Source organism: Misgurnus anguillicaudatus, chromosome 7 (genome assembly GCF_027580225.2).
Source record: "Misgurnus anguillicaudatus chromosome 7, ASM2758022v2, whole genome shotgun sequence".
Taxonomy (NCBI): domain Eukaryota; kingdom Metazoa; phylum Chordata; class Actinopteri; order Cypriniformes; family Cobitidae; genus Misgurnus; species Misgurnus anguillicaudatus.
Genome location: NC_073343.2, coordinates 33,054,256 through 33,065,641, shown reverse-complemented (window position 1 = coordinate 33,065,641; position 11,386 = coordinate 33,054,256). Strand labels below are relative to the sequence as shown.

The window sequence follows — 11,386 nt, the reverse complement described above, 5'->3', positions numbered from 1 at the left end:
CGACGTCTAGAAATAGGCTAAATTTGGTTGAAAAGTGTAAGGTGAAAAGACGTGTTTTTCATGTCGTTGAAAAGACGTCTATAAATCGACGTCTAGATTAAGGCTAAATTTGGTTGAAAAGTGAAAGGTTAAAAGACGTCTTTTCATGGTCGTTGAAAAGACGTCTATAAAAGTGCTACATTTCTATATTATTTCCTATGTCTTTCCAAGGGTTTAACCTCATTTTAAGAATGAATTATATAATATTAATTATACTATTATTATTATTAGGCTAATAATTGTCTCAAAATAGGACAGCTAACATAAAGGTAATACGAATTTATATATCAAATACACATATGACATGAATATTTAATTGGTTTGTTTTTTCAGCCATAATATATCCCTCACCTGGCATGGTTAAGGTTCTTACCTTCATGATCAGTTATCCTTGTTGTCCCACTATTTGACTGCATTTCTAATGACACAGAAAACCTTTTGTGAATTGTTTTAAAATTCAAATACAAAAAACTATCACAAATTCACAGATATCACAAATACAAAATACTGTGTGAAAAAATGTATTTTAATACAAATACGTGGGGAAAATGTGGGCACAATGGACAAAGTGTGGGCATACTAGGCCATCTAATAAAGAGTGGGTACCCCGCGCGTGCCGCGCACACAGCACCACACGATCATTGATGTCCGCTGTTAGTAGATATATAATTGCCCCCTCAGATCCGGCTCGTACCCCCTCTGTTTCATTTTTGCATTCATGGTTAAAACGTTCAACCTTTTGATCCAAACAACAATTCAACCTTATCCACATGGGACCCAAAACGTTCAGCGACACTACTGCCAGACTCAAACGTCTTTCGCGCTGAGCCAGACGGACGAGCTCAGCGCTGTCATATAGCAACATTATAGTATGCAGAGTTTTCAACCTCATAATGTTTATTTTAGATTTCAGACATTTAAATACACATAAGCACTGGTAAAACAATAGCCTACATTTAGTTTGTAAAATACACACTGATGTCTGTGGAAGCAGCAATACAAATCTATTCAAATAAGATAGTAATTTGCAAATAAAAAACAAATATTATTTTCAAATAATAATAATTTGCCGACTTATGTTATTCATATCAGACAAACACAGTGGAAGTATAACGTTTACTTTATTGTTATAAAGGTTATAATGATACATGTTTGAAAGACGGGGATGCGAAAAATAATTGTGCTTAAACTTACTTTTATAACGTGTACTTATTACATAAATATAATAAACTTTAATACACTTAAGTGTGAATTAAATGCAATCTTTTCGACGCACTGAATGCACATTAAGTGTAATTAATTTCAAATATATCATATATTAACATGGAAATAAAATGTAATAAGTTGCCTATAGGCCCGGCTGCAGGATGAAATGACTGAGGGGGCATTTGAAATTGTTGGGGGTTAACTTATACCATTACTGAATAAATAATACACATTGAGATCTCGCTTTGGAACGACAGATTTTTTAAATGCAGCGCTCCATAAAACACTCCATATGCAACTGCACAGGTAACCAGAAACTCACTAGCAAAATTTAAACAGCGTAACAATCCATATTGTAGACGAGAGTATTCAACGGCAATGGCATTATCCTCACAACATTATTATTGATCAAAACTTTGACAAAAATTATTTTCAAAGGAACTGTATTCTTACAGTTATTCAAAGATGCACACATTATTCCGCATATGATTTGAATAATAGACGAGAGTATTCATATAACGGCAATGAACGTCTCATATGGCAATAAATATCTACATATTACTTAACACAACAGCATGATACAATTTATAAACGAATAAGGAAGCAGGATTGACATATAAATTGTATTATTATTACCGGAAAAACAGCAATATTACTGAAATAAACTCTGAGGTAAATACGCAAAACACGTTAACCGCATTAACAAGCAATAAAAGTGGAAAAGACATTATTATCTCTTAAAACTTTATATGACAAAAATTATATTTAAAGGAAATGTATTCTTACAGTTATTTAAAGATGCCCAAATAATTCCATATATTATTTCCTGTTTAAGAGCACGTTCGTCGGCCTAGCTCTGTTAGTTGCTTGACAGCCTTTGTGAAAAATTTGCGTGCTTAAGTGTATTGAAAGCGTATTTTTTGTGTGCTTAAAATAATAAGAGTATAATTTTTGAGAAGTGCTCTTGCTGATAATATAATATAATTAAAATTAAAGACCACTTAATGTACTTAAATGGAACACACGTTAATGTCACTATTTATTAACACAAGTGCACTTTTTACAACTGTAATAATATGTATTTAAGTTTAACTTAAAGAAAGTACACTTTCATGACAATATTTCTAAACACATTTAATAAATTATCTTTTTTTGTATTTGTTTGGACATATACAACTCATTATTCATTTATTAAATGTACTTTTGCAAAACAAAAAATTCGATTCATAATTATTTGACTACCAAACTGTTTTATTGTCAGTGTAAGCATTGTGGTTTTTGTTTGTTTGTAATGCATTAAACTGAAATGAATACATATTTAATTAACTAGATTTTTTTTTCAGTATTTTGAGAAGTACATAAAAGTAGTTAAAGTACATACTGTAGAAAGATGCATTGAAATCGCTTTACTGCACTGAAATCACAGTTCAACTGATTGAATTTAATTTTATATTTTTGAATTTATTTGGCAAATTTGTATTTGAAACATTACATTTAATTAATTACATTTAATTAATAATTAAATTAATTAATTATTATAATTAAATTACTATAATTTAATTATATATAATTATAATTAAATGTACTGTTAATATACTTTAACTTATTTTTAATTTCACATTAATTGCTTGACAGCAGATTGAACAGTGCACTTTAACTATATTTTAAAAACACTAGAAACAATTATGAAAGTAAATATAAAGTTGTATTAAAGACCCACATAATTTGATGCAAAAAAGCACTCTTAATGGCAACTTATTGGTTTAAATTTCAACTTAATATGTGATACATTTGAAATTAATTACACTTAATGTTTATTCATTTCGCTGAAAACATTGGATTTAATCCACACTTAAGTTTATTGTTAACCGACATTAAAGTGTATTTTAAGTCACATTAATTTCATGTCATCATATTGCGTAGTGCACTTTAAGTAGCCTATATTGTAACACTAGAAGCAATTATGAAAGTAGATATAAAGTTGTAAAAGTACCAATTAAGTTAACTCTTAATGGCAACTTTTTAATTTTATTTCAACTTAATATATGATACATTTGAAATTAATTACATTTAATGTGCATTAAGTGATTGCATTTAATTCACACTTAACTGTATTAAAGTATATTATATTTATGTAATAAGTACACTTTATAAAAGTACATTTAAGCACGCTTATTTTTCGCAAGGGAGGAGCGCATCCCCGTCTTTTCCTTATAACCTTTATAACAATAAAGTAAACTTTATACTTCCACTGTGTTTGTCTGATACGTCGGCAAATTATTATTATTTGAAAATAATATTTATTTATTATTTGCAAATCTTATTTGAATAGATTTGTATTGCTGCTTCCACAGACATCAGTGTGTATTTTACAAACTAAATGTAGGCTATTGTTTTACCAGTGCTTATGTGTATTTAAATGTCTGAAATCTAAAATAAACATTATGAGGTTGAAAACACTGCATGTTGCTATATGACAGCGCTGAGCTCGTCCGTCTGGCTCAGCGCGAAACACGTTTGAATCTGACAGTAATGTCACTGAACATTTTAAATCCCATATGGGGATAAGGTTAAATTATTATTACAATCAAAAAGTTGAACATTTTAACCATGAATACAAAAATGCATAAATCAGATCTGAGGGGTCAATGCAACGCCGGGCCATATGGCATCATTGATGTCCGCTGTTAGTAGATATATAACTTTGTTATTAAATAATTATATTGTATTTTTTTGTATTCATGTCCAAGTTCAAAATAAAACACTATAAACCGCTGCATTTTGAATGTATATAAACCATTTCACAATGGAGAGGTTTATAGAGTTTTATTTTGAACTTGGACTCAAATAGAAAGAAATACAATATAATTATTTAATAAAAGGTTATATATCTACACTCTTAAATTAACACATCTTGTGTCTAGTTAAGGACAACACATCTAGTGTGTTGTCCTTAACTGAACACATCTCTGTGTTATTTTTGGAATATCACACTTTGTGCTGTTTTAACACATCTTGTGTTGTCCATTTCATTTATTTGAGCTCACAATCTACACGAAATGACACACAATGTGTTAAAATAACACATAATGTGTTAAATAGTTTAACACAAAACAATGTGTTAAAATTAACACATCCTTTCTTAGAGTGTACTTACAACAGACTTCAATGATGCCATATGGTGTAGTGCTGGGTACACGACACGCACGGAGTACCCACTTCTTTATTAGATGGCATGGGGTAGCCTATTTCTAAATTTGAAATATTTAATATTAACTTAATAATCATCTTTATGCTGAGAAGTCAAGCAGCATAAGTTAAGTGACAATACTAGACCATTTTGGAGTGAATATTAAAATATTAAATATTAATATTAAATTACTTATATTTAACCACATAAAACCACTTATTACTAAACATAAAAAGCAGGTCCAAGAACAATATGTCTCCTCATGGGCACCAGTTGACATTTTCTCATCCGATTCCTTCTTCATCCTGCTCTCGGTCACTCCAGGTGTGTTGTCCTGGTTGCATTATGGTTACAGCATCTAAGTGAGAACATAAAAAAATTAAATGTTAACATTAAAAACAGGGGTTGTCTTAAAAGGTAAAGCATGATCAATCCAATTAGGTACACTAATATTTAAAGGAATGTATATTTTATTTTACCTTTGTTATTTAGTCCCAATTATGTATTGCTATACTCCATTTAAAACCTTAAAGCGATACTTCAGACAGATTTTAAAATTACCCCATGATGTACTCACAATCAGTAACTCCAGATACACATTTGGAGTTATTCTAGTAAATGTCCGAGCTTAATATGGGAAAAAACATGGATCAGGGTACATTTTCTGACTTTCCAAAGAAGTGCAGCCTTTAAAGAAGTAATCCACAGCGCTCCAAGGGTCTTCTGTGGGTAATCGATGCTATATAGTAAGAAAAGATAATGTTTTAAACTTTATAAACTATAATAACTAGTTTCCAGGAACGATGTCTTGGACTCACATGATTCAATGCGCAATGAGTGGCAATATTTGAGTATGGATTACCTCTGTGAAGGATGAATGCACTTTATTGAGGTTTAAAGTCAGAAGTTGTCCCCTAACTGTTGTTTTCTACCATTATAAAGCTTGGAAGCGCAAGTAAAAAAGGGGCCGTTTACACTTGGTATTAAGATGTGCTGTTGTTGATTGGATCACAAGTGGACGATGCTAAAGACAGGTGTAAATGATCTTGAGCTCGTCCACTTTTGACCACATTCAGAGGTAGTTGAAAACACTTTTGATCGGATTGCTTTTGTAGTGTAAGCGCGCATGTGGTAGAATGTGTTCCAACAGCCACAAGAGAATATCAAAGAAATATCAAAGAAAGCTTTTACATATAAATGTACAAAACACTGTGCAGCATGTTTACTTACCAGCAGCGGACTCTGACATAATATTAGTTGCGTCCATTTAAACCCGTCTTTACTCCTGCTCATATTTAAATGACAGCATAAGGAATTGCCCACAGTCTCCACAGACCATCACCTAAAAGTATTCAGAACAGAAGAGGTTGAAAGGGGACAAAACTGACGGATTTAAATACCAGGTGTAAACAGAATGTGTCCTTCTCATCCATGATCCGATCGACAAAAAAAAAAAACACACATCTTAATACCAAGTTTAAACAGCCCCAAAAACACAATCACTTTACCAAAGTGTGTCATTCTGCTTATAAAAGAAATGTGCATGCAGTGAGCAAAGACGTTTCTCATGATGATGACGACTCACCTTTATGGATTCAGTCTTGCATAAGCAATGTGACACAAAACAGGAATTTGCAGAAATACTGATGGGAAAGGAAAGAAACTGAAGTAAGTTTCAAGTTAGACAACTGTTCCCATATTTATCAAGCTTCTGAAAGTGCCATTTTTGTCTTAAGTACTAAGAATTCATGAAATATACTCCTACTTTCAATCTTAAGTATAAAAGCAAGTTGTCAAATTTCTTAAAGCTAAGAATCACTCTTAGGGGCCAATCACACCAAACGCATTTATGGCAGTTGCAGGCGCCTTTTCATTAATTATATTCTATGGGCAGGGAGTATTTGCGCACTGTTTATGCGCGCCGAACGCCTTGCGTTTTTTGCCACCAGCCGCAGCACACACTTTTGAAGGAGCGCTGAGAGCAGAAAATCAGCTGACGTCATTCGCATCTTTCCATTGTCCAATCGGATGGGGGGAGAGGCGGGCCTTACGGTGTGGTGAGGGAAGTTTACAGTTGCTTTGAAGAACCGGACACCACTCACTCACTCTCCTGCGTGTTTTTGCACCTCTCACCCTCAAACAAGGTCAGAGCAAGCGTCCTCTTTTTAAAGTTTCTGCTAATATGACAGTTAATAGCAAAATAATATCACGCTTCAATATTTGACAAGACAGCTGACTCGTTGGTTGCTAGCAATATGAAGAGCCGCGTCACACTGCTCTTTTTTAAAAAAACGCAGTGCGTCGCGCCTTGCATTTCCAAGCATTTAAAGCGCGTTTGGTGTGATTATTTGAGAAAAATAAAACTGAATTCCTGAGAAAAATTTAATGGATTTCATAGGGTCCTACTAGATGCCGCTCCTGCACGGCTTTAAAGAATGATTCTACAGCCCTAGAAATATGACATCAAACACGGAACAGGAAAGGAGATTCCTGTGGCAGACACCCTCTCCAAAAAGTCCATAGCAACAAAACATGACAATCTCATCAAAGATATGGACATGTAGATTCCAGTGGCGGCTCGTGACTTCTCATCCGAGGGGCGCGAATTCAAAAGTGTTCGGAGTATCATGTGTGTGGTTCCCTTTTCCAAAATATGTGTCATGGGTGTGGAGAGATCATGTGTGCATCACGTGTTTTGTCAAAATAAGTGCCTGCTGCACTAGCGTCAAAACCGTTTATGATAAAAGAGACGCTAATGTTCCAAAAGGCACTCCCTTAACATTAAACTCTGATTAGGCATGAGATTATGCGAGTATCTGGCAAACATGATCGTCTCTTTTATCATAAACCCTTTGACGTGTCTGCAGCAGGCACTTATTTTGGCATGACACGTGATGCACACACGATCTCTCAAAGCGCAGAACACATATTTTGAAATTACGTACCACACACACATGACGGGCTACATACATGTTGTGACGAACTTCGCATCGTGCGCCCTCAGAAAAAGAAGTCACCAGCCGCCACTGGTAGATTCACTTAATTATAAAAACTTACCAGTCAGTGACACAAAGCTCCAACAGATCCGTACCGAGGCAGTTTTCAGCAGCTCAGATAGATGATATTGGATGGATGGCCTGCAAAGAGGAGACAATTTCCCACATACATTATTGACTTTTAAAACAAACTTTCATTGACCAGTGAAGATTAGAAAATAGTCATATCTGACCTGAGATATGCGCACACGCTGAGAAGTCTAAGCTAAGAGCACGAAATGTTATTCTGACTAGGAATGTGTAAGCAGACAGAACACATGATCGAAAGATGCAGTACTTGCCTGGTTCAACATACGTAATTCAAATACCAAGGAACCCATGATTCCTCATGAAATACCAATCAGACCGTGGCAGGTATTAGCTTCAGACCTCTTCACCTCGGACAATGAATAAATGGTTAATGTAGATGTACCATTTACCATTTCTTCCAATTAGACAAACTCAACACTACTATGTCTGCCACTGTCATCAGCAAGCTTAGTCACTTTCGCGAGACATGGCATAGCAGTGAAATTAAAAGTTCCACAAAATCAACACAAAGACTTTAAAGACTTTGCAAAAACATTAAGTTTCACACACATTGGCCCACATGACTGATCCCTATCACATTTTGGTAGAGTATAGGAACACACCTGTTGACAACCTCTTCATGTCTCCAGTCCAGACCAGCTCCTCATGAGTCGCAGACCGTGATCCATACTGCCAACCACAAACCAGCAGCTCCTACCTGAGATTGTCAGTTTCACAGAAACATGCTACAATGGAGTAAACAGCAGCATCATAAAAAGTATTATTATCGTAGTTATACGAGCAAGTTTGGTGGTACAAAATAAAACGTAGCGCTTTTCTATTTCTTTCAAACGAATGGCGATGTAATATTCACGTCAGTACTAAAAGCTCAATTTGTACTTACTCTAAGTCTCCTTATTTGCACTACAAAAAATGAAGAACAAGACAGAAGCAATAATAAGAGAAGTGCTTAGGATACCATAATTCATATCTACACTGTACTAGTTTTTCTTACCCCATAACAAGTATGTTTAGTGCTGTAACTGTATATGTTTTACTGGCTCCTGAAGGATTATCTTATAGTTGTCTTTGCTTTATATATCTCTATGCTTTTATTGCTATAAAAAATAAAGCAGACATATAGCCAGTGTCACTGTTTGATTAGTATGAATGAGCTGTGTTTTGACCCCGAGCAAACTGTACATAAAGTCAAAATGAGATATGACTATTTCATTAGTTATAACTATTTTATTTATCATTGCATTGAAGAGACCAACATGCTATTTTACTTTTGAGCACTTACTTCTGATTCTGGGGGCTGTGAAAATATAAACAAAGTAATACTTACTCTTTAGCCAATAGAAAACATCAAGACACACCAAGAAAAGGATCTGAAAGAAGTAACAATAAATATACAACAGTTATTTATTCAGAATGGCCTTTTGACATTTTAAAGTAGACTAGTTAATGTAATTTTGATAGGGAGCTGAACAAAGCACACATACATTGCAATACATGGAGTAAACTTGCAATATAATTTTTTAAATACATTTAAGAAAAAAAGCACAACACGTTTTTATAAAAGATATAAAACAAATATCCACTAACGTTAACTGCTAGCTCACAGCTGTGCCACGAGCTCAATCAGGCTAGCCGTAAGCTGAAAAAAGCCCACACTACAATCAGAGGCGTCATGCCCATTCAAACTAAGGGGGCACCTGCCCCCTTGGTTTTTTTGAGCCAATGGATTTTGCATCCAACCTCAAAATCAAATAAGCGTCCATTAATCTGTTATTTGACTTTTAATCTATTTAATATGCACACTATTATACATTCTGTGCTGCATCCTTGTCACTTTTCGGAGATTTTCGCCGTTTTGATAGTGTTTTGATCATGTTACATTACTCTTATTCTGGCGGCAGCTGGTGCTGCAGTCACCGCAGTCGCAGACGTCATCAGCGTCTGTGCGCGCTCACGAGCTCTCTCCTGTTGCTGGCTTGCTGCTGCATTTGGCTATCTGAGGAATTAAAACGTGTTAGAAACTCTCACAACATTTCCAAACCCCAGTATGGTAATGTGCAGTTAACCTCCTCTGTGTAGAAAATGTATGGTTTTAAATGTGACCGTCTCAACGTTATATTAGTAGAGATTCATCTTCTTGGCACAACGCCAAAGTTCGACAGAGTTCACGCGGGCGCGGAATCTCATATGCTCACATATGAGGTAAAATTAAATGCAAAAATCCGTTCCTCTAATAATTTTATCTAAACATATTTTTTAAAATCATTATTGAACATTAAAATCAATCACGTGGCCATAGCTTATGTCATTTTCGTTGTTTATATACTTTATGGATTTAAAATTACATTAATTTTATATGATAATGCAGTTGTTGTGCAAAATGCATTAATGACACAATTAAACAAGCCATTAAGACTTAAATAAATAAAACATGCCGTTTCAGATGTAAATATGATGCAAATGTGTCATTATTCCGATTGAATAGTATTTGATATTAAAGTTAGTCATCACTTTTATTTTGGAGGTTTTTGCATTAAAGCAGGGTTTTCAGATTGTTAGAAATGTAAGTGCCATGGAAAAGACTGAAAGCTCTATAATATTTCGTTTGATGTCTGTGTATGCACAAATTTCTGTGAGCTGTTGACACTGTGCCCCCTTAAAAAAAATTGGTGCATGACGCCCCTGACTACAATACTTGGAGTAAACTTGCATTATAATTAACTAAACAATTTAAAATACATTTAAAAACAAGCATAACACGATTATATAGAAGATATAAAGACAAATAAAAGATTTCCATTAACTGACCTGCTCGTCACCTGCGCGACGAGCTCAGTCAAGCTGACAGCGCTCGAGCTAACATTACTAACAAACGATAAACATTCAAATTGATCATTTATTAGTCGTATCGACATATACTGACAACTGAATTAACATCCCTGTGAACTAATTTCAATAAAGTAACCACGAATTTAAGGAAACTTACCCCAGAATCGACCACAAAACACAAACACTTGTCTGAGGAGAAAATCAGTAAATCCAGAACGAGCATCTCCCCTTTGAATAATCACGTGATCACAAAGCATGAGACGGACACGCGCCTCTGCCAATTATATCATATTAAAAGAAAATAAAGATATTTGTTAAAAGATGAAAATGAAGTGCTTCTATCAGTGCTGTACAGGACCGAAATGACCTGTTTACAGCACATTTAACATATTTATTTAATTAAAATAAACAGAAATATTAATAGACTTTAAACAAAGCATATGTTTCATTATCGTTCAATGTGCTCAGTATTTATACATTCATGCATATTTTGTCAGGATTATTATTGAATGGAGACACGTTGAAAAGTGGTCCGAAAAAGACGTCTAATTTTAGGCTAAATTTGGACTGAATTAGACGGACCAAACAAAGACCAGTTTTCAACGTCTTTTTTTGGACTAAATGAAGGTCATGACGGGCCGACGTGATTTAGCCCAAAAAACAACGTCTAAATGACGTCTTGTGCTGGGTGGGATAGTTCCGCATTTGTCCACAACACTGGCTGCGTACGAAAACTCAAGGCTGTGAGAACTTGTTGCCTCGCTGCCTCATGAGGACATGACTTCGGCCTCGGAGGCCTGAAGGCCGCTCAGAGAAAGGCTTTCCGACGCACTTCAAAAGCAGCGTGTTTGAAATATGAACAGAGAGCGCCTTTGTGATAACTAATCACATATTTGAAAACTACAATACTAATTTCTCGCTAGAAATGCAATTAAAATGTGTAAAAAGTGAAAATATACGTTTATTTACACTAAATTTGTGCTCCAGTCGCTTCCTTGGCCACCATTTTATTTTTTTCGAACTCGACCAGTGTTGT

The 11,386-nt window shown here is 34.7% G+C and overlaps 1 long non-coding RNA gene across 3 annotated transcripts; it reads right to left on the bottom strand.

Moving 5' to 3' along the window:
• Positions 1 to 3,585: 3,585 nt before the first annotated feature.
• On the bottom strand, positions 3,586 to 11,041 carry LOC129433051 (uncharacterized). 3 transcript variants are annotated; one of them, XR_012370607.1, is made up of 7 exons: positions 10,508 to 11,041; positions 8,849 to 8,891; positions 8,124 to 8,246; positions 7,493 to 7,862; positions 6,021 to 6,078; positions 5,666 to 5,777; positions 3,586 to 4,793 (listed from the first exon to the last, which is right to left on the bottom strand). It is a non-coding gene; the product is annotated as an uncharacterized lncRNA (long non-coding RNA). The 3 variants fall into 3 exon arrangements; XR_012370609.1 differs by having other exon boundaries at positions 7,493 to 7,572; XR_012370608.1 differs by lacking the exon at positions 10,508 to 11,041 and adding an exon at positions 9,109 to 9,178 and having other exon boundaries at positions 8,124 to 8,618.
• Positions 11,042 to 11,386: the final 345 nt, after the last annotated feature.